At 39.1% G+C, this 25,332-nt stretch overlaps 1 long non-coding RNA gene across 1 annotated transcript; it reads left to right on the top strand.

Moving 5' to 3' along the window:
• The first annotated feature begins 766 nt into the window (after positions 1 to 766).
• Positions 767 to 1,662, top strand: LOC142370072 (uncharacterized). The gene is made up of 3 exons (XR_012767783.1): positions 767 to 842; positions 1,004 to 1,181; positions 1,268 to 1,662. It is a non-coding gene; the product is annotated as an uncharacterized LOC142370072 (long non-coding RNA).
• Positions 1,663 to 25,332: the final 23,670 nt, after the last annotated feature.

Consider the following 25,332-nt stretch of genomic DNA (forward strand, 5'->3'; position numbering starts at 1 on the left):
CTCAGAAACCTAACCCTCGACGGAGTTGTGGCAGTCTTGACTAGCTCTCTGCTCCATACCTCGAGAGGGGTCTGGCTGCAGACCTGCACTGTCAGGACCCATGACCTGCACTGTCAGGACCCTTAGTTGCAGACATGCACTGTGACGTCACCTGCACTGTGAGGACCCGAAGCGACAAGTGAGGAGCACGTATTTTTCGTTCCCCATTTGAACTGTGGAGACGACGAGGTGAGTAAAAGTCGAGTGAAAACTACTCTTTCTTTCATACGAAGAAACAGAAACAGTCTTTATTCACTGGAACGTTACGTTGCACACTATATACTCTAAAGTTATATTAATTTTAAAGAATCAGGGTTTTTTTTAAACTTTTGGCTAGTCTTCAGCGTTGTTATCGTATCGATAGTGCTCACTTAAATGTGCCATTTTTCGTATCGATAGTGCTGACTTGTATAATTTTGTTTGACTTATTACGACATTATTTGTCTCTTATAGATGCATATTTCAATAACTATATACTGTAAAGTTATATTAATTTTAAAGAATCAGGTTTTTTTACTTTTGGCTAGTCTTTAGCGTTGTTATCGTATCGATAGTGCTCACTTAAATGCGCCATTTATATATATATATATATATATAATTTAGTTTTACTTATTACGACATTATTTGTCTCTTACAGATGCATATTTCAATAACAACCGCCGGCACTACGCCCAAAATCGAACACTGCACGTCATGTTGCAAACTGTTTCACTGCCCTCTGTGCCTACAATTTAAACCAGCATAATTGTCCAAGCTGCAGAGCCACTTAGAGGCACATACAAAAGGTGGCATTTTATTTAAAGGTAAGCATAATGTATTTGTCTGTTTGTTTGTACTCATAAGTATTAGCCAACGCTACTAACTTCTGGCAGGTTGTGGTTTGGTTTGTAAAAGGGTAAAAGGAAAATGAAGGGAATGTAGGTTGCAGTGAAGAACATCTGACACCTCACTTTCTGTCTTTTAGAAACCTATCCCAGTCACTAAATCCTGGCAACTGGACAGAGAAAACTGGACTACAAATTCAGGTAAGAGTATAAAGTATGTATAATGCATGTATTCATATTAATAGTTGAGTACTCAGGAAGAAGAGCAGCAGGCAGAGGTCTCCAAGAGAGCCAGACTTGCTGATGTGGACACAAGGCGTAAGCTTTTGCACAGTATCTATTGGTCAGATACTGTTGGTGTGGCAGCTATAGGACAGACATCTTTCTTTCTGTCTTTTCCATAGGACTCGGTTGAAGATCGCATTCTTCAAAATTGCAGACATGCAGCAGAGTGGGCTGAGACCAACAAACCACTGTTGTCTGCCAGATTGGACCTGCCTGACGTTCTGGGCATGGGGGAAGAGGAACAGGCAGAGGCTGCTCTACAGTATGGGAGGTTGTGGAACGAAGAACTGGACGAGGATGAAAGAGAAGCGATCCTGGAGCCTTTCAAAATGATATTTCACAATATTAACGATATGTTGATATTTTGTGAACAGGTAGTCGACAAAAACAAAGATTTTTTGTCATATTGTGAATGTTTGACTGAATAAACACTACAGAACATTTGATCATGTTGTGACTTGGTGTGCTTTTTATGTTTTCTCATTGATCCCTTAATAATTTGACTAAGATTATACTGTAGATATCAAGAGTTAGGGTACTATTTAGTGGTACTAAGGTGTTCCAGCAGCACAAGAACATAATTGGCATAGACATAGAACCAAACATGAAATTTATGGTGGTTAAGGATAAAAATACAGAATAATACAACAGAAAAACTAATTGAAACAAATACATATATATATATAAAGAGCAGTGCGATAAAGTCAAAATGAAATGATAATGAAATAGCAGTGACTTACTCTATAGTATACAATAAAATGTACAGTATAGGCCTATGGCATCTTGTGAGATGTTGGCTTATGAATATGAGCCTAAGAGAAAATGTGTGCAGTGACCAAACAAAAGTTTACAATACAAATAAAAACAATAGACCGGGAATTGATAGATTTTATGTCGTACTGTTAACTAATTAATTAATTTGTGAGGACCTCTTGAAAAATATAGCGTTTAAAATAGTTTAAAAATACGTGCTTCCGATACACACGCTTTTATTTTGAAAGGCTTCGAATCAACTTCCGGTCCTCACAGTGCACTTCCGGTCCTCACAGTGCAGGTGACGGTCTGCAACAGGGTCCTGACAGTGCAGGTCTGTGGGTCCTGACAGTGCAGGTCTGCAGCCAGACTCTCTTGCATACCTCTGGGTACTGCAAGAACTTTCCCCTGATAAGGAAACTTTGATAGAATTCACTACCTTTGTTGGAAACTTTTTAAATATCAATAAATAGAAGAGACATTTCGGGTACGTTTAGAGCTGCTTGTTTTGACTAAATAAAACAAGCTGCATCGAGTTGACAGAAAGTGCGATATAGGCAACTTTGGGCAAAGCTTAAATACACAGTGGTCTCTCAAACCTTCAGGAAGGGAACACAAACAAATCCGGTCCTGTTGGCCATATGAGTCAGTCAGTCAGCCAGCTGTCCATTTGTCCAAGTTCATTAGCATGATCCTTTACAAAGAAGAGCAACAGTATAGCATACCATGATACTGAACCGCTCAAAGTCACTGTAAATTCCCACAATGTGACAACCCTAACCTCACACTTTACAATCAATAGTTATAATACATAGACCTATAATTCTTCTGGGACTTGTCTGTTGACCAGTACAACGTTCACACAATATATTCGATTTCAATCCATCCTTCACGGCAAAAAGACAACACACAACCCAGTTCAAGAAACAGGTATACAGCTGCTCAGCAGTTGTTTTTTGCACCCCTTCAGCTCTCGTGGCTTATAACACAATTAAGTGCAATGTTTTAAAACAAACCAAAACAATAATAGCGCATCGAGCCATATGTATTGAACATGTGTGACAGGTAACTAAAGTCTAACTATCAATTATACATTTTTGCTAACCTAATTTGCTGCATTCAAAAACCTTTATGCTTGTCAAATAACTCGTTATAGACATAAAGACATATTACCAAGCTGTTTTGGTTTTGTGGATGCGCTTTGACAGATGCAAATATTGTCATGACAAGGGCACCATGCAAATACTGTAAACATCAGTTTAGACACAGTATGTTAAATACACTTTAGCCACAAATGATCAACAACCCAAAGAAAAATCCCCCAAAGATATGATGTCACGAAAAAAATCAGGCTGAGTGGTGACCTAATTTAACTAGGGGAAATCGAATGAACAAGTATAGACAAGAGTGCTGGCATGGGGCTGGAGCCATTTGGTGAGAGGTTGTGTCCATTCCAGACAGGTTGTTTGCATTTTGACCATTTGCTGTCGATATTTCTACTGCTGCTTGTTCCTTTTCCAGCTGGCTCAATAAACCCATTTGAAACACAGTTAACCCAGATCAATAGGGACCTGATTCGAATCTCCCCCCAACTAACTCATCCTAGTTTTTAAGCAGTGTCACTACTGTTGTGAAGTTCTCTGAATCACTGCAACCTACTCAGGTGGAGCAGTTGTTGCACAGGGTTACACAAAAATGACCTGAAGAAATGGGAAAGGGAATCGTCTTTATCTTTTATTGAAAAGGAGTTTGTCATCATTTTCTAAAATATCTCTTTGCAGACTTAATAACTTAACAGCTGCAACTACCAGGAGTGAAAGCAAGCAGGAAGAGGCAAAGTTAGGAGACTTCAGATATTACCAGGTGGATGTTTTTCTTAATAATGTGGTGGTGCCATAGAGATTTTATTTTACACCTGGTTCATGTCTGATTGCATTTAAAGCATGAGGCCTAAACAGAGTATTTAACAATTGCTAACATCTAGTGGTCAAGTTGGAGGCACCAATTAATCTTGAATGCCAATCCACCCACCATTGAATTGCATCTATTAAGTGGGCTACAATATCTGTCGGAGGACAAAACAACTCTGGCATCACTTCAAAGACCACTGCTTTACATCAGCAATTTCAACCTAAGAATACCAATAATCAATATTTTTCTTATTTTCTGTCTTTACTTATCCCCAGTTTGCTTTACCTCTTTGTGTTTTCACTGTTTTGATGAGATCGATTTACTCACCGTTGCTTGTTCTTGCATTGAGTAAAGAGTACGAACTTTTTTAACGATTTTACTTTTAAACTTTTCATAAAACAGAGTGTACAATGAGTAAGGCCTTTCATGCTGGTTCTACGGCTGTTCTACTATGGTCAAACAGTTTTTGACAATATTCTTTTCTTTTCTCATAGATCTGTTATGTTACACACTGAATTTAATGTTTAAACCAACAACACTGCATTGAAATGTATCAGAAATGTTTTTCAAACAAATTTTCAATAGATACAACATGCCTGTGCCGGTGTCTTTATGTATGATTAGAAAAAACTTGACTTGCACAAAACCCTGACCTTCAACACATATGACACTGTTCGACAGTGGCAGCAGCATCACATTTGGACCTTCCTAATGTACTTGATTGGCCTAAATTACAACATGCTAGAAAGCCACAAATCAGAAAAACTGAGGCCATAGCAGCTGACTAATTCCATTGGATTAGAATGGTATCTCGTACTTGCATGAGGGTGTAATTTTTTGACTGCATCTTTTTATCCATATATAGTGTATAGTATTAGAAATCTATCAAGGGAACTGTCGCAATTCTTAGACAGGAAAGGCAGTCAATAGAAAACATACACTCAAATGGCAGCCAGTCGGTGTAGAAGAATTATTCTGCGGTTGGCATAGAAACTGAACATGAACACTTTGGGCTGAAGGGTAATGCCACTAAATCTCTGCTTTGAAAGGCAAAAAAACCCCAACATGTTCATACTCTTAAGACAGTTATATATTTTCCTGTGCAAACATGCTGTTATCTTCCATCCTACAAAAATCCACTATGTTTGGTGAACAGTGAGAATTTCTTAAAGTGGTACAATGACATCCATGTTTGCTACCACATTGTTTTAGGGCTTTTTTATGCAGCAAAGGGCCGCTCGGTGCGGGACTCGAACCGGGGCCAGCTGCAGCGAGGACTGTAGCCTCTGTACATGGGGTGCCTGCTCAACCCACTACGCCACCGACCGCCCCTTTTCTTTTTACTTTTTAATTCAAAGTTTTGATTAAGCAGAAGTGAAAAATATTGATTTCTGCCAGACTTTTCAAATCTCTGTCAGATCAAGTGATGAGGACAAAGAGACTGACTTTATTTCAAAACTCTTCAAGTGTCTGTTATTCATAGAGCCCAAGGTTGATGATTTTTACCTTACAGGTGTGGAGCTGTTAGATCAAATCAAATTTTAGGTGGAAATTAAAAATCCAATATCTATTGTGTATGAACATGATGCACTGTCATACATGCCAGTTATAAAATACAGACTTGGACGGTTTTACACAATTACAGATACTGGATTATGGTAGACTTTATGTGTGGGGTTAAACATTTAGATTTCATATTCATACCCCACAGATCCATTTTCCTGTTCCAAGAGAAAAGTAACTTCAGCAGCGTCTTTCTGTCTGAACCAATGTTGTTCGCTCAGAGTTAATATTTCTGCAGTCCAAACTGGGAAATCAGTGAGCTCTGATGTAAAAGGCAACCAGGGATGACTCATAATTACATTTTCACATTTCAGTTTTCTACAAAATGATCATAAATAACTCCAGGATTAAGGCGCTTGATAAGATGACATCGTTGTGTTTGAATAAAGTGAAAAGCTATTTACAAACCTCATCGGAATAGTTGCAGAAACACAGCTGGGTGCAATGAGCAACTTTGCCACAAATGGCTTCAGTGGTGAATACATTTGAGCTTTAATGCCTGCTAATCATGTGACAATGATGACAATGACATAAACTGCAGAAATCAGACACATGTTTACCAACTCCCCAGTCTGCATTCCCTTGATGCCAGAGGATAGAAAGGGTACCAGAGAGGCAAATGGCCTTACACAGCTGAGTCCGTCTCTCGTTGAACACGGAGCTCAGTGCTCTTCAGGAGAGAGTTCATATTTCACTTGTGAGTGGAGTGACCAAACCTGATACCTGAATTTCATTTGGAGAAAATGGGGTGAATTTGAAGGGTAAGGCCAATATCATGCTTAAACAGTAAAAGCACGTTTTAAAAAGACAAAGAACGCATAGTTTTGTTACGTGTTCACACACTGCTGCCATGCCATGCCTGATATTAGTTCTCTCTACCCTCACCTCCTTTTGCTTACTGCCACCTAATCATGCAGGTGTTTGGCATCAGCCATGACAAGTCTTCACTCACAGTATGCATGGATTAAATGTCCCTGACAAGGACTGCCGTTATATATCTGGGACATGATGAATTATGAAACAGCCATAGTTGCATGGCGGCTCCTGTGTAGTGATGTGCGATTCGTGAGTCAATCGTTCAAAACTCGAGATTCTCTTTACTGACTCGGGAGTTACGAGTCATTGTCTCCACTAACTCGTTCACTGACTCACCGCTGCTACTACCAGCTAACTGCAAAGAGGAGACATGCCACATAACTGTTATTCTAACTGCAATTGTTTAAACGTATAAAGCTAATTACTGTATTAGCTCCGTGGCTGAAGCAACGGCTCTGCTCCAGCTCCCAGCTCGTAGAAACTCGCCAACTCTCTGCTCGGCATGATTCAGGACTCATGATTCATACTCGACTTGCAGCTCACTCGCTCTCTCTCCCTCCCCGGCTTCATTTTGAAGGAAGCGGGAGTTCATTCATTCTGTTCATAATTATTTTATTCTAATGGTGCACTGTTGAATGTTAGAATATTATTAGTTTTGCACTACTGTTTAGGTTATTTAAATGTTCTATTTGTGCACAGTTTCATACATTTTATCATAATTTTGCACTGTTTCACACTGAATGTTAATTTATTGGTTGTTTGGGTTATTTGCATTTATTTAGAGAGAAAGAAAGAAAAATAAATGTTTCGCCTCGGAGACTTCTTGATTTTTAGCCTTTTTCACAATGATTTGGGGACTGGAGTGGTTTGGGTGACTGATTCAAGTGACTCGAAAACCCAATCGCACTTTAGTGAGTGACTCATACACACTCGAGTCAGTAAAAGGAATAGAGTATCCCATCACTACTCCTGTGCCCATGGCGTGCATTCATGTCAGCCCCTGTCCTTTATTGGCTGAAACCTTTTCTCTCTGTCAACTTCTGCCAATGCCTACTGTCAGCTCACAGCGTCCCAAGGGTGGAGCGGATGGGGACCGAAGACTGAGTAGATGCCCTGAAACAAATTGTTTTGATGCACACATACACACAGGACAGTGTTTGTTCATATTAACAAAAAACACACAAGAGATGTGCTTCAGATGCATGCCTCAGGGCTGTTTGCTTTGCTTTCTTGTTTTTCTGTTTGTTTGGTTTTTAGTATTTTTTTCCCCCCCATTTCTGTAGTGAAGAATTCTCTAGCAGTGATGTCCATATGGTGGAATCATATTGTGAAATTTCAGGGTGTTTATACAAAGTGGATCACACTTCCTTCAAGCTCACCAAACACATTCTGCACCTGCTGAGCGCAGACTTCTCCCAGCTTTGATCATGGGAAGCTCCGCTCTGCACTGTGCACACACACATTCTGAAACACACACAGAGACTATGGGCTGTTGTGGCAGCTAGCTAAAAAAAGGACCCCACAAGCTTTTTTGTTGTTGTTGTTAAACCAGTACACCTTCAGCAGCTCAGCTTAAAGCTGATCAAACATAGGTTCATTTTATGTCCTTTTTCTTGTTGGGCACAGCAGTACCTTTTTAATGCAGTATTAATGCCAAGCACACCTCAAAACTAGAAAAATGTCCTTATAATAAACTTAATGTAATAATATAAAAATACCACTTGCAATAAGTGCTATCCCAGCAGATCTCCCACTCTTACTTTTCTGCAGAGGTGAGATTAGGATAAATTTTCACCAGTTTTCACTTCTCTGCATTGGCTCAGCAATATGATATTAAGTCCCTGTTAAGTTTGTCAGTAGTTCTTGTTGCAGTAGCAATGTCGTGCAATTTGTACCCTTATATGTAATGTTTGCATTAGTTCTGACTCACCAAATGTCAACCACTTTTGTAAGTCTGTTAATTAGCCTGCCATTCTCCATTTCTTTCTCCTGTGTGTGACCATTCGGGGCACTCGAGTTCCTAACATTTTGCAGGTCCTCCTTTACTCCATCTTTCTGTGTGAGTGCGCTTTTTCCCCTAAAGTCACAGTCATAAAAGAATATCAAGGTCATAACCAATAAGGCAGAGAAGTGGCGGGTCGTCACCTCTTCCTTTGGACTGATGTGACACATATTGGCAAATGGTAAAACAACTGTGCTCAAATAAGTAGTTTCCTTCTCAGTCAGTCGCTAGCTTATCATTGGCCTGATCAAAAGCAACTGAAAGTTCAATGCAAATATTGTGAGAGTGACGCATATTTGTTTTTTGTTGAGTAAAAAGCACATCATCAGCTTTCTTAATCGAGGAATTAAGTCGCATGTCTGCTGCTATTTCAAAGATCTCCAGAGGTGTTCTAACTTGCTAGGAGTTGTCAGGGGAACACTGAAATGTTGGCACATTTAATGGAAGAAGAAATGTTTATGGATGACTGAATGAAAATTAGCCAATTAAAAAATTGCACTATGACAGTAACAGAATAATTTCCACAGCTGACCTTTTTGGGGAAACAGAAGCTTTGTCAGTAATGACTGCACAGAGTTTCTATAGAAACTGAGATCTTTATAACCATGTTACCTTAAATAAGGTGATGCATTTTTTTTCTACTCACCACAGTAGAATATATATATTGCAAGATGTAAATGAATGTGTGCACTTGAAGTTTAGGGGCGTGTATTGAAATATTATTTAATTCAAGCTGATCATTCTTTTTGATATTGTATTTTTACATATTCAACAAGGATACCTAATGAACAGGTTTTCATGCTTCAATACATTTTTCTTTGAGTTACATTATAAATCTTCCTCCCAGGAGTCTCCTTGGAGAGAGTAGGTAGAGCTTCACGCTCAGCTTCCACTTTTGAGTCTAATAATGCAGCACTTTTTGCTATTAACAGGGAAACTGAGATGCTTGATAAAGTCAAGCCCAAAAGCGGCTTTCCCGGTTACCAGTGATGCTTCCCGCTGCATTCTGTGTTTAAGCCAAACAATAAATGTATTCTATCTAATCATTGCCTCAGGTGTCTAAGCTGATGGTCTCTCTATGTCACAGATACATCTCACTGTCCACTCCTCTATGGCTAGTAGAAACTCAGACTAAACAGATTGGTATCATCTGACTAAGTGGCGCCCTTATCATGATCCTCATACTGTTGTTCCACTAATGCCTGGCTGTTCTCTGTGCGGGTCTCACATGCGCTGTTCTCACAGTGTTAATGTGTGTTCTTTGGGGTTTCGTTTACACAGATTTGGCTTCCCAACTGTGTCAATTCTCCAGTCCGGATCTCAGAAACATGACTGGTATCTGATCCTCAGCAAAAGCCACTTTGCAAGATTTACACAGGATTTGCGTTGGTTGGCCAACAACTGGCACTTGAACATTTTTCACTGTGTACAGAGCTATACAGAATCCTGAATAATGGGAATCTGAATGAGAAAATCTTTTCAATGCAAAAGTTTTGTTTTTTTGTTGTTGTTTATATTACAAACCCCATTTTCTGAAAAGTTGGGAAATTATCAAAAATGTCATGAAAACTTCCAGCTGCAATTCAATTATTTCATTTGAATTCAATTTTCAGTGTCTGTACTGACTGACCTTGATGTATTTGAAAAGAATACAAACAAATCTAGAATTTGATGCAGCAACCAACTGAAAAAAAGAGACTACGAAGACAAAAAAAAAGTTAAGGAAATATAGAGGTCACACCATTCTGGATGACTCTACAATCTGATGATTTTCTTCTGACTGTTGTTTTTAAATGTTGTTAATGAAAATCACGGAAATGTATCAAATAATCAATCAACTGCATGTTTAACAGTTGTTTGGTCTAACATTGTAAAGCAAGGTGCTGTGCGTGTTTTTATCCAGGCAAATATATTTTAGGTTACTCCCTAAAGGTTACTGCTTTCATTAGTCCGCTAAAACAAAGAAGCTGGACGAACCTTTTTCACAAACATACTCTTGGATAAATAAGCTTCAGTCAAGTTTTTTTTTTCTCCTACATATTGTGATATGAAATGTCACTAAAGTGGCAAGCACGCAAAAGCGGCAGCGAGGATGGATGATGATGATGATAGCCCCGAATTGTGAGGAAGTGTGGAGAGAATGGAGCGTGGGAGGTGGGAGGATCCCGCCTGTGTGTCCATGGTAAACACTCTGGCTGCTCGTGGCAGAATAGGGGAGCAGATGGGTCACAGAGAGAAACATATCAGTGTGCGGAGTGACATCCGGAGATCATTACATCCAATCAGAGCGGCGCAGGAAGTGCAGACCGATTGAGATTGATGGCACCAGACTGCTGCTTTACAGCTTGGAATAAATGAGAAGAAAAGAGGACGAGAGAACAACAAAGCCACCGCAGCTTCTCCATTTCTCACCCACAGAGCTCTGGTTTCATTGTGCATGTGCTTGATTGTGCTTGCTGCCCTACAAGCTTGTGTGCATGCCAAGTACAGTTTGGGTGTGCTAAAGCTAAAGAAAGTAGGGGGGGGGGGGTTATTGCACTCGCTGTTGTTTAGGTTGCAGAAATACAGACTGGTAGTAACGCAGTGAAATGCAGAAACAGATCACTCACATAGATTGTATTATAGAAATCACATTTGTTAAAAAGGAACTAATTGATTTTAAAAGAAATAATTGAAAATAAACTGAAACACAGATTCTTTTTTTTACCGTTACAGTACTTAAAAGACATGCACAAATTTTTTTAGAATTTATAACTGCAAAGCATTTACTTCATGTTTGTGTCCTTTAAAATAGCAGCCGTACAAGCAGCAGGATATCTGCTGACCACCCAAAAATTTCCAAAATGAAGCCAACGTCATTTAGAATGTTTACTTAACAGGCCACGAAAAATCCTATAAGGTGGGACAAAGGGAGGGGAAATGCTGCCAGTCCACGCAGGACCTTCAGCTGTAGGGATCCAGTTTCAGACCATGACACGACAACTGCTTTTTCACTACTGGTTTGATTAATTATTTCCGTATTATAACTACTTGGTTAAAGTACAGAACATGGTTTCCGGGTTAGGTTTAAAGTGCTAAAACTAACGATGGGCTATTTGTTGAAGCAACAGAAATCCCCTAAAATCCCAGGAATAAGTGAATGAATAGATCTTTCTGTTTCTTTCTAAGGTGATCAAAAACCTTTTCACTCTCTGAAAACAAAGTTCCTCAAAGAGAGATTGGAAGGGATTTTCATATTTATCCCATGACAGAGCAGAATATAATCAAACCATTCATGGAATCTGGAGGAATTTCAGTGTGTAAAGAACAAGGAAGTAAGCCAAAGGACACTCCTGATCTCTGATCCCTCAAACAGCACTGCATCAAGTAACCATCATCAGTGACCACAAAGGTAAAGAACTACTGTGGAAACCTTGGTAAAGCACTACAATGCAGACTAACATTCACAAATATTACTTTACTGTGTAAAAAGGAAGCCTTACGTTAACCTCATCCAGAAGCAGCGTCCACTGCTCTGGGCTCAGGGGCATCTGGGATGGATCATCACACAGTGGAAACGTGTATTATTGTCAGACCAATCAGTATTGCAGAGCTTTGTTGGACGAAATGGACGCCGTGTGCTCCAGACCAAAGAGCAAAAGGAGCATCCAGACTGTTATCGGCAACAAGTCCAAAAGCCAGGCTCTGTGATGGTATGGCGTTGTATCCACTTCTGTGATGGCAGCATTCATGCAGAAAAGTTCACTAAGATGTTAGAGCGACATATCTTGCCTTCAAGACCACCTTTTCCAAGGACACCCATGCATTTTTCAACATGACTATGCTAAACCAGATTCTGCACACATTACAAAGACACAGCTGAGGAAGAAGATGGTACAGGCAAAGGACTGGCTTGTAAAAAAACAAAGAAAATGTTGGAAGAAGTTTTTAATTCAAAATTCAATCACAATCCCACACTATCCCATCCCAACAACTTTCTGATTTGTGGTTGCGCTTTAACGATAACCGAACACTATTAGCAACTTAGTATAAGGTCCTCTGTTGTCACATTCAAGATTATTGTAACTTTTATCTGCACTTCACTACAATGTTTAGACTCCATCTAAAATGTATACACTGGAGTCTCTACTGTAACGGCTGATAAAAGACTAATAAAAGAGCAAAGCAAATCCAAAAGTCCGTTGGTTTCGGTACGTTTTCTAATTCAGCAAAGAGCATGAAGAAAAAGACAATCTTCTTAAACAGCTTCAATAACTTATATCACATAAAGCTAGGAAACAAAGAGGCTACTGTGATCATACGGCAGGCTTAGGTTTTCAGTCACAAGCATACTTTAATTTGCAGAAGCTGACAATTGATCAGTGTTGTCTGTGACTCTCTTAGAGTCTCATTGTTTCTCATACAAAGACCTTTTTATATGGTCAAGCCTCATTCACAAGTCGCAGGCACAAATGAATCTCTGTCTTCTCCTTGCTTTATTTCTTAGAACAATCCTCAAAGGCTTTTAGTCTGGAATGCTTCACTTTGCAAATCTTCAACAATATATTTATTGTATATATTATATATATTCACACTATTCTCAGGCTTAAATGCAGGCAAAGACGCAATTATTGACTGTTCTCCAAAGCAACACCTCATCTCAGTACTGTTAAGCCAAAACTGTTTTTTTTTAACGTTTTAAAGCACATAAGAACACATCCGCACACATCAGCACTGTAGACCTTTATACAGTGCTGTTGCTATATATATATATATATATATATATATATATATAGCCAGCTGGTGAGTTTAAGTTAGATATAAGCTTTCTTTGAATATTATCAACTTAGTCTTTCAACTTTCATAATTTTGTGATTTTATAAAATATAAATCCAATTCTTCTATTGAGATTTCTTTACATTACTATTGTTTCCTTTTGTGACATCAACACCATTTTTAAAGTTGATACAGATGAACAGAAGAGTAAATTTAAAGGAAGAATTGAGGGGTAAAGGCCGGGTAAAACAAGAATAACTTTTTCAGCTGAAAACAACAACAACAAACACAATCCAGGCAACTTACCAATGAAGCCTCATTGCCATCCACCATTCAAATTATTCCACAAAAAAGTTCTGTTAGAATGGCAAAGGAGGTACAATCCAGTGAAATGTTTGCTTCACAAAACATCTTTATGCCAGTAAATTCCCGTGGACTGTTATTATTTTTAATTAGCTGTCGAATGCATAAAAAATAACATTAAAGAGAAATATTTAAATGACTTTTACTTTTGATTGACACCTCAGCTGAGGCAATCTGGGATTCTAGCTCGTCGCCACAATAACCAACTAGATTGCATATCAAAGGTAAGTTTCCGCCCCTCTTTTTTATACATACCGTACAAAAAAGTTACACCTTGAACCCTCTCTGGCTCTGCCCCGAGCCAGTGCTTACAGTCTTAATGATGATTGACACATTAAAATGCCAATTCTATTCTCAAGACAGAGGTATTGCATTTATGTACATCACATAAATTCCCTTTTTATGGTGCGTCCGATGCGCCTCCGGCTGCCCGAGGCTGACTTTTTGTGACGTCAAAAACTGCCGGCTATGTACTATGTGCAGTGTAAAGCGCTGCAATTAAGTCGGACACAAGAAGTTCACAACAGTGGCTGATACGTGAAAACACAGGTCAGAGCATCACTTTTAGGAGAACACTTTCTTTAGACTTTTTTTTCGAGCCTAAATGGATGGATTTAACTCTGAAAGATTTTAATCATTGTGTTGGGTAGTAAAACAAGATTAAACAAAAACTTTATGAAATGAAGAAATGAACATTTATGAAAACTGATGGACAGTTTGAACACGTGCAAATACAGATGCCTTATAATTCTGGTGCAGACTGGGGTCAGTTTCCTCAAAAACACAACATTGGCCTTGATGGAGAAAGCGCTACTGTTGTTCATAGAAACCTCTTCTCCCGTTATTAAATATCTCTGTAGACTGTGTCAGAGATGCTACTAACATGCGGAAATTAAAACAGACTGGTCACACACAAATGAAATAATTCATTCTTATTTTCACCAATACAAGATGAGTATATGATTGTTTCAGTGTGATATCTAAGTGAAAAGGTTTTCATTTAGTATTTTCTTCCATTGTCTAACAGGTTTTATTTCATCACAGTACTATTAGACACACTCACACTTACTGCATGCAAGACAGTATGGTAGCCGAAAGATCCCCTGTGTGGACCTCGGATGAATTGGAGTCTCTATGTTCAAAACCAACGCAGTGTAACTGCTACGGAAAGACATTCAAATAGCAGATCAGATCTACGGGTAGGTGGGGCATGCATAAACCTTTCAGGACTCCTGCAATGCTCAACAGCAAACCAGCAGCTTGTGTTAAAGAGTAGATGTATATCTGAAATCAATACACCACAATCTGGCCCTATCTCCTACTCTGATATGGTGTACAGCCACTTTTCCCCACCCTCCAAAGTCCTCAGGTGTCACTTCTAAAAATGCTGACAGGAATTATGGATTGCGACTTTTTTCCAATAAGTCTACAGTCAGCATATCCCAACAGTACAAAAAAATCCAAATTTGGGTAAAATAAGTTTTTGCGAGAGAGAAAAGTGAACCTGTTATTTTACAAAGGAATACTTTTCTCTCGTATTCAACACTTGTTTAAATAATTCCCACATCATGCCACCCCTGCTGTGCGTTTGTCCCTGTTGACTTGCTCTCCCCAGCAGGTATGTGACCTAAGAGCGAGCACAGCCCAAGGCTTCCAGAAGAAAATTAAAAAAAAGATGCCTTCTCCTGTCTGAGGGACCTCTGATCCACTTTAGGGATTTTAGGGCCCCCTCCTCCATCCCCTGAAGCTCACAGGATCCATTGATTTGCAGATCCAATCTCCATAAGACCTGGCCTTAAAAGAACATCTGACAGACGGGATGTTTTCTTGCATGTCATTTCACCCTTCCTATGCAGGATTTATTATATTCATGCAGTGATGACCTCCCGACATTCTGCATATGGTACTTGAGGCATAATCTGTCAGTTTTTGACATGACAAGGCTTTTGATTTTTTCTTAATCATGCAAATTTTTGTTTATATGCCCTTTTGTCTCTGACGTTGCACAGTTCATATCCCTAGGATTTGGGTTATATTGCATGGTCTGCACAGCTACAAGTATTGACAGAAGATGGAGGCACAATGCAGTGACGGCATGGCTCTGAGATTGAAAGAAAGGAAGAAAAGCGGAGGAGAGGGGAGACAGAGTGGTGCACAGTGAAGGATAGAAGTGGCCCTGCTGGAGGCTCGCCATAGGCTACGTCTGACATCTCTCTCTGACGGACTGATGAGATTACCCTGACATTTTTTCCTTCTAACTTAAATTGCATTACCACAAGGATCTTATGTTAGGCAGATCTCCATATTATTCTCAGGGGATTTGGGTTCCATTTTGCTCTGTGCTTCATTCTGTTCTCTCCGTTTTCACTCACACTCAGAGGGATGAAATTGTCTTTACAGCCTTCCAAGTTTTATCTGCTGGCAGGACTACATGGGTCCCATTTCAGAGTCTGTGCAGTTTATTCGACACATACATCATGGTAATACAGTGCACCCTATTCAGGACCCTCCTATGGTAAACTTGAATGATGCAGGTCACTGACTTTGCAAGTGAACTGTGACATTTGATTAGATACCTAACCTTGCATGGTTGACTGTAAACAGAATGAACTAACCAAGCAACTCAGCCTTAGGGTCACTTCTAATTAAAGACAACACATTTGAAAAGCAAATCTAAACAAAGACCGTGAACTGTAGAGATTGGGGTCATGGGAGCATGTTTTTCACACCACTAATTTACATTCAACCTTTGGATTTCACCAGCAGTTTCACCTTGACATTTAAGGTTAACTGACAAATTAGGGCGCTGTTTTTTTGGGGGTGAGCATGCACTGGGAGTCTGTTCGGCACTCTCTTTGCTGCGTTACATAGTGTAATGGTCTCAATTAGTCTAAAAGTCACCGTGGGTAATAATTCACCTCTTTCAGGCTTCATTTCCTCAGATTCAAGTCAAGCATAGCACAGGAAATGACACTTCAGGAGCTTTTAAAAAATGATGAGGACAAGCGGCGCGATCATGACGGTAAATCAGGTTAGTGCCTCACGGATGCTGACAGCATTAGGTGCCGGTGGAGCCTGTCAGTGGTACTGGTGACATGTTCATCAAGGTGCAGGTGACATCACTCAATCACTGTATCAGTCACTGGAAAGACCGGTCACTGACATCAAACACAGATTTCATTATCGGAGTTCTCCTTCTGAAATTAATCACTCACAGTTTGGCTCATTTGTAAAATCTATTTGGGAAGAATGGAGGGTGTCTAAACACTTACATATTGACACTATTCTACAAATTCTATTTCTAGAAAGGTTGAAAAGCTTTTTAAAGAAACAAAAACTTAAATCTGTAATTCATTATTTCATTTGAACCATTAGTCCACAAACACAAGTCCAAAGGAAATTATTTTTAGCTTAGTCACTAACTTCATTGTGTTTAGAATTTGTAAAATAAATCTAGAATTCGATGCAGCGGCATGCTCAAAAAAAGTTGGGAGAGAGGCAAAGAGAGAAATATTTATAGACTATACAAGTAACATCGTTCTGACTGATTCTACTATCAGCAGAATAATTGGTTACAGGCAAGGGTGTCAGGATTGAGTATAAAAACAGTATCCACCAAACACTTTGACTTTCCAAGCAAACATGGGTCATTGCTCACCACTTTGTGAATCATCTTCAATCATCAATAAGTTCCAAAAAATATTTCTCAGGGCATGGTTCCAAAGAACATTGGTCTTTTGACAACTACAGAGCAAAATGTTATGGGAAGATTCAGGGAGTCTATGGAAATCTCAATGTGAAAAGGCCAAAGACAGAAACCATTGTTGGATGACCATGGAGCCATGAGGCAACTATGACAACATGATCAATACAGCCACATGGGTTCAGGAGTAACCTGGTAAAACTATTTTCACACAACAAAATTCACTGCTGCATCCAGAAATATAACTGGAAACTATTACACAAGGTGGAAGCCATATATCAACACTGTGTAGAAAAAATACATGAACTCATCACAAGATGGACAGAAAGACAGTGGACACACATTCTGTGGTCAGATGATGAGCTGCTTTTAGGAAAAACAAAAATTGCGTCTGATTCTACGTGCCAAAGATGAGAAAGACCATCCAGTCTGTTATCAGAGAAAGGTGTAAAAGCCAGCTCCTTTGATGGCATAGTGGTTTATCAGTGTCCATGACACAGAGGATTTTATATGAGTGAAGGTACCATTGATGCAGAAGTGTAAAATGGAATTTTTTGCAACATTGTGAGCCATCAAGGTGATGTTTTTTTTTCCTGACAAGAAGATAGATTTGTGATTATTACAGCAGGTCAATACCAGACCTCAATCTGCAGAGCTTCCAACAGCGTGGTTTCATAGACACAGTTGAAGATTTTGTTTCATTTAAAAAAAACACTTCCAAATGTTTCTGTAAGTGGGCATGTGCATAAAGATCAACAAAATAAGGATGAAACATTACTTTGATCAAAAAAAAATTGTGTCTTCAAAGTGACGAACGCCAGAATATATCCAGTGCATTCAAACACTATCATGTAAAAATGAAATGTTTATTACAGATCTACAAGACTCTTTGGGAAACTGACTTCAACACAGATAGATGTCATTCTTTCAGGTCAGTTAGCAGCATGTTAAGGTAGACTGAATTGCTCCACCAGGGATAACTTAGTAAAGCATTTCAGTCCCGTCTCTGGCCCCTGAGCCCATTATCAGGTCCCAAAATTCTCATGACCTCAATTAGAGTTGTCAGGTTGTCATGTAAATTTGAGTATGGCACACTTTTATATTCTATTTTAAACAGTTTAGAAGGAGTTTAAAAGTATTCACTCAAAAAAGCTCTGTTGTGTAATTATATGGTAATATTTTTCTATCAAGTTTTAAATTTGACAGATTTTATGTACCTTTAATGTTCTTTTAATTGCATTTTCTTTGCTTTTGTTCTTTGTTTTTTCATGTAGAAGTATCAACTTGTCCAGGAACTGAAATGAAAATGAGTCTTTTAATGCAGGTGTTGATTCATTTGTGTTATCTATAACAAACTCATCCAGAAAGTGGAACAAAGCCATAGTTCTGTGGCGAATGAAAAACATTTTAAACTGCTTCTATGCTTCTCAAACGCTATACAAAAGTACTTGCATCTCCTAAATCGTATGTATGAGGGTACTGTTAAATGTGCTTTAATAAAATTTATAGGTATAGGTAATAAATCTGTTTTATCTAGTCTTTAACCAATCCTAACCTCAGTTTAACCAGGTTTAAGTGTAGAATGTGGAGCCACTGGTGTTATACTCTGTATGCAAATCCACAATAATAATTATGGACTATATATTTCACTTTTATTGTTTCTTTTTATCTGTTTCATTATGTTCTGCAGACCACCACTAAGCTGACCTTCATAAAAGTTTAATAGACCTGACATTTGTTCAGCAAAGTATTTCTTAAAGGAGTTCTTCTTTTTCTTTTTTTAATTGACAGGATTTCCTGAGTTCCGAATGAAATGTCTTTGGTCAAAGTACCACAGAAATGCAGTACAGCTCCCTTTTCCACCATGAAATTACACCCCTTCTCAGAGCTGTGCAGTTATCATGTGTGATGTGAGCCCCCCTCTTCTTCAGGGTATAATTTTTATTTTTTAAATCAAGAAGTACATTATTTTCGTATAGATAGACATACAGTAAATACCATTACAAAGGACACTTGCACACAAAGCAAACCAAGCCAAGATCACCACCAAATTGGCAGTAAAATATTTGACAGGAAATGTGATCATGAAATACTTACATTTCCCTGATCCCCGTTTGACCATGAACATGGGGTACAGATCTCTCTTATAGGTACAGTTTTGCCAAGAGTCATGCGTTCAACTGGTCCAGATGGGGAACACCCAGTGTCGCAGACTGTATTGGCCATCTAGACGCTTAATATACCACTCAAAAATAGTGTCATAATTCCTCCATTGCATAGACGTTAAAGTCTAACTCCTGTCTCTTCACGCCCCCTTTCCCAAAAATCCCAGTCAGCATTTGAGGCAGCTCCTCATTGTTTGTTTTAGTGTGTGCCAAACAAGACACCAGGCAGGCCTTATGCAAAAGTGCTTCATGGGGATGCAATGAATACAGGAAGATAATGCTGGACTGTGAATGAGGCATTTCAGCAGTGGTGTTCTCTGAGGGGGAAAATAATTCCATTTGAAGTGGCCTTCATAACCTTGCAGACATTTCACACTGACAAACAGATACAAAACTCTGAAGAAAAGGGAACAATTTCAAAAGCATAAGATGCCCCCTTCAAAACCTCTGACAGTTCCACAGCTTTTCCGACCGAAAAATAGCATCCTGACAACAATCTCCTTAACAGTCCTCCTCCTCATTTGCTATTGATTACACCATGAAAAATGATGATTTTTTACATGACTTGTGTCACATTCTGCCATACTATGCAAAGTAGAGCAGGTTATCGGGGTATCATTTGCTCCTTCTAAAATTTCCTGGTAAGCACCTTGCAGGAAAGGGGATCAGTTGTGACCTTGACTCCATTGGTGGATAAAGATCTTTTCCATATTCATTCCAATCCGGAAACCATGACTTACCAATCATTAAAAAGCTTATAGATTTGGCATCCCTGAGCCATCTTCATTTATCATGCAGCTAGTGATAATGGCTACTCCCCTTACATGTCACTCTCCGACTAGTTTCCCAATACAATTATGGAGGTGCAACTTACAATTAACACCTTTCCCTGTATTTTCCCAGTTTATTGGATGGAAGTGTTGGTACCAACTGCTCACACCATTACTGAAAATTATCTGAAGGGGTTATAACACAATGCCACGCATTTAGCCTCTGCCAGTAACATATGAACAGTTTGACAGTCTGAGTTATTTAAAGGTCAAAACATGTGTATGCCTTTGAAAGTGATGAGATTTTGTTGCTTCTGTCCAATATTTATTTTTGCAGCCATCTGGGAATCATGATATTCAGCTGCCTGGCAAATAACAAATAAGCTACAGTTTCAAATAAAAAATATTTCCTCTGATACGCCCGTGTCTTTTGTTCAACTCTGAAAGTTTCAAAGGCACAGAAATGATTAATTTCTCATCCTTGCAGTCTTTCCAGGAACCCAGAACGCCTTTGAACAAGTTTAATACAGTCAAGTTGTCAGTTTTAAAGACGAGAGCAGATTGAGGCTAAAGAGCCTCGGGGGTAATGGGATGAAGTCTGTTGCCACATTGTTGCAACATGCGTGGGATTCCCATGGGAGGGCTGGAAATGGAGTCAGGACACCACTCCTCCTTGACATCTCAGGCCCACATGCCACCGCCTTCACATTTCTTCATCTGTGTTTGATGTCCAAATTGAGCGCTGCTTCATCGCCTTCATAGTTGCCCCCACCAACCCGACCCCCACCCCCCGTGCTTCTCCTCTCATCGCTCCATGGTTCTCACAGAGGAGACGTTGGAACTACTGTTAAGCTGATGAAGTGACTCATTGATGCAAAGATGGAGCTCACTTCATCCTGTTTGATATAGAATGTTATCTGAACATATCAAACAAGAAATCTCTTGCATGCTAATCCTCAAAGCCCCATGAATAAATTTTTTGCCATCACCTCTGGTCTCATCATAATATATAATATACTAGCAACACATGGAAAGTGGACATCATCACATAGATGTAGGAACACCTACTTCATCTATATCTCTGTTGGGAACAGAGTATAGAAAAAGTGGGAATTGTACAATTTATGAGACTGTATTGTGAAACCTCAAGTCAAGTCTTTTATTGTCAGATGCACAGAACAACAGAGTCGGACTGGGCACTGAAATTCTTAGGACAGGACACCGTACAGCAGCTACCATAACAAGACATAACGTGCCGTAACATGTCATGTCATAAGTACTCTAACAAAGACAGTAACAATAAATAGGCAATGTGGATACTACAATATACATTTTAACGCTAATTACAAGAGCTGTACTGAACATATAATACACATAATAGCCTATGCTAATCTAAGACCTATACTAACCTATAACATAAGGTAAAATAAAAAATACAATATTGTGCAATATTGCTAGTTGCAGTGCAAACAGCAGTGAAGGTAGGCATGTGTAAAGTATAAAGTGTGTAAAGTATAAGTGTCAGTGTCGAGTGTGTCAGTGATGAGAGTGCATTATAGTCCATTTAGGAGCCTGATGGCCTTAGAATAGAATGTTTTGCACTGTGGACTAACATAGCTATTTCACAGTCTATTTCAGAAACATAGCCTTGGTAAATAGAAGCAGCTGCAAATATCACTTTTCTGTAGGCTCAAGCTTGTTGATTTGTAGATATTGTGCTTGAGGTGATTTAATTGCACAACAGAAATGGCCCTGTTGCTATCGACTTGAAAGGTATGCAATGTTTTATTTGACCGGAGGAAACCATCTCTATCCTAACCACTTCATGTGATATGATCAGCCCCGCCGCTCCGCATACGCAGAGTACGCAGAGTGCGTAGGGCCCCCAAAATTAAGGTTGTAAAAAAAATGTCATGATAGTTATTATATTATTACATGAAATAAATTATATAAATTAGTCATGAACAGGCCCAGCGTTTTTCTTAATTCTGTGCCCTGTTACTCGATTCGGGCAAATTAGATGATGAAACTCCCCTTCAAACCTTGTCAGTACTTCTGTAGTTTGAGTTTTGTCCCAGCAACAGGCTGTTTTGTCAAAGAAATCCACATGCTTGATGCTTGCTTGTTAATCTGGCTAAGACACTGAAAAATAACTTTCAAGGGCTGAAGCTTGGTAAAACCATGTAGGAGTAAACTTTGAACTAAGCTATAATTAATGAATTTATTGGATTATTCTGAATGGCTGAACATAAACTGAATTAGCCAATCACTGCTGTGCATGTTTATCCAGTAATGTGAGTGCAGCAGGTCAACACGTGTTCAATGTTGAAATTGATACGTATAGGTTAAACCCAGGGCCTAAAAAAAAAAAAAAAAGTTTGGTTCCTGTTGGTTGTCAGTTGATGTCATGGGTAGGTAGGGAATTTATTTTATTTTTTTATTTTTTCCCAGTGGCAGCGAGTGATAGGTAGATTTTTTTTTATTTATTTTTTAATACAGCAGCAATGGATACTCCCAGCATGTTACACACACACACACATTTTTATATGAACTAAATATGTAGTCGATACAACCTGGACCATTGGCATTGAAGACATCTCAAGCAATATTTCATAAATAAATGTAATAGTTTAGTTAAAGTGTCACTCTTGTGTTCTGCGACTCATAGCCCTGTTTTCCAACATTACTGCCTGCTTCTGCTATTCTGCCTAACACAAAACAATTTAAATATTTTTTTATATATATATATATTTTCATAAAAATGATAATGATAGTATGATATAAAAAATATCTTATTTTTTTGCAAAACATTATGGGCGTGAAAACGAAACTTAGAAAATCGGCTCGGCGCATGCGCAAAACCACAAAGTAGCAATTCTCGAAGTAGGAGAAATCAACTGAACACCGGCTGCTGACACAAATGAACAAGTGCACTGCTTGACTTCTTCAAGGACATTTTCGAAAGATTTCCTACCCAATCTTACAATTTTGTTTGTCACGCTATTGCATGGAGAAACAATGGAGACCACGCATATATCCATCTTTCTCCCGTAACCATATAACACGCGCTACCGACCCAGTCTGCATGCAGAGCTCACGTGAAATTGTTGTTTTCACGAGGGCATGCACTCATCCTTGTACAGGATGAAGAGGTGCTGTAGAAAAACGTAATTATACTTTGCATTAAAAAAAATGTATTTGTGTTCTTTTTTTTTTTTCCTTCCCCAGGCTCATAAAATAATTTGGGTCGCACGTAAATTGACAGGGTCGGTCGGAAACCGGAACCAAAAAAATTTTCACCTGCACTGTCAGGACCCTGTTGCAGACCATCACCTGCACTGTGAGGACCAGAAGTTGATTCGAAGCCTTTCAAAATAAAAGCGTGTGTATCGGAAGCACGTAGTTTTAAACGTTTTTAAACGCTATATTTTTCAAGAGGTCCTGGCTGCAGACCTCCACTGTCAGGCCCGGAAATGCACGGCGTACATTTCAAAGTAAAATCGCAAATTAATTTCCGGTTTAATCGTTTTCCTCACAAATAAATTAATTAGTTAACAGTACGACATAAAATCTATCAATTCCCGGTCTATTGTATATTGTTTTTATTTGTGTAGCCCTCCCACTCAACTCTAATTTGTGAGAGTTGTCATGAAATACCTCTTTGTACCTGTTACACTTTAAGCATGGGAGGTGAGTTGAAGGGAGTCTACTAAATATGAAATTTTCTGCCGTCTACTTTACCTAAAAGATAAAACTCTGCCTAGGGTGCAGAGAGGCCTGGTTAGCTATAAAATCAGCTATCTTGTTGTATGAGCTTACAAACTCCCATGCATACATTTAACACACGATAGCCCTACCATAACCACATTTAACAGATAAACATTTCAAATCCAATTGCAACACATGAAAGGTTTATTAACACACACAAAAAAAAATGGACATTGACACGTTGTCACAAAAATAAAATAAATACCCGGGGTTTGCAAAACTCAGTTATGGTACCATGGTGTTGGCGCGCATGTTGGAGCTCATTTAAATCCTTAAGAACAGTACTTACAGATCCTTGGAATTAGCAATAGTTTTCCTCAAGCCCACTGTTCAGAGGAGAAATGTGAGAAATGATGGAGAAGACCAGTCCTGGAGACACGTCCGTGTGCAACAGCGGTTTCGTGGCGGCAGCAAATCCTGAGCACCCTCTGCAGCAACAGCGTGTAGGCTTCGATGCCGGCAGGCATGTAGGCACATCAGAAATCTTGGCGCAAAATATTCTCACTCAGTCTCCTTCTCCTGGCGAGGGAGACGAGGCTAGCTAGCACTGCTTTAACCACTGAAAATGGTGTCCGCGGTCTTAAACAGCTCCAAACACGGCTTGGCTTACTCGTACTGCTTCTGTACCCAACTACCACAGCTAAACCTCCGGATTTTAGTTCCACTTAAATAACAATTTAAAACATTTCCAAACTCTTACAACTAATTCTTACGTTGTTGCTTTTACTTTTTCTCTTGTCATTAGCCTGAGCCTCTTGTCCTATTTTCCCTCTCTTTCTCTCTAGTCCCACCCCCTTCTCAGAATCCGGTAGGTAGTTGACACTCATCTCTGATTGGCACTGACTCACAAGTGAAAGATTGACACCTGTTTACGCAAATGAACAAAGGAAACGATATGGAACGTTCAAAACAATTAAGAGCATTTTGTTTGGTCAGTGCACACCTTTTCTCTTAGGCTCATATTCATAAGCCAACATCTCACAAGATGCCATAGGCCTATACTGTACATTTTATTGTGTACTATAGAGTAAGTCACTGCTATTTCATTATCATTTCATTTTGACTTTATCGCACTGCTCTTTATATATATATATTTGTTTCAATTAGTTTTTCTGTTGTATTATTCTGTATTTTTATCCTTAACCACCATAAATTTCATGTTTGGTTCTATGTCTATGCCAATTATGTTCTTGTGCTGCTGGAACACCTTAGTACCACTAAATAGTACCCTAACTCTTGATATCTACAGTATAATCTTAGTCAAATTATTAAGGGATCAATAAGAAAACATAAAAAAACACACCAAGTCACAACATGATCAAATGTTCTGTTGTGTTTATTTAGTCAAACATTCACAATATGACAAAAAATCTTTGTTTTTGTCGACTACCTGTTCACAAAATATCAACATATCGTTAATATTGTGAAATATCATTTTGAAAGGCTCCAGGATCGCTTCTCTTTCATCCTCGTCCAGTTCTTCGTTCCACAACCTCCCATACTGTAGAGCAGCCTCTGCCTGTTCCTCTTCCCCGATGCCCAGAACGTCAGGCAGGTCCACTCTGGCAGACAACAGTGGTTTGTTGGCCTCAGCCCACTCTGCTGCATGTCTGCA

The sequence above is a fragment of the Odontesthes bonariensis genome, chromosome 20 (assembly GCF_027942865.1).
Source record: "Odontesthes bonariensis isolate fOdoBon6 chromosome 20, fOdoBon6.hap1, whole genome shotgun sequence".
Taxonomy (NCBI): domain Eukaryota; kingdom Metazoa; phylum Chordata; class Actinopteri; order Atheriniformes; family Atherinopsidae; genus Odontesthes; species Odontesthes bonariensis.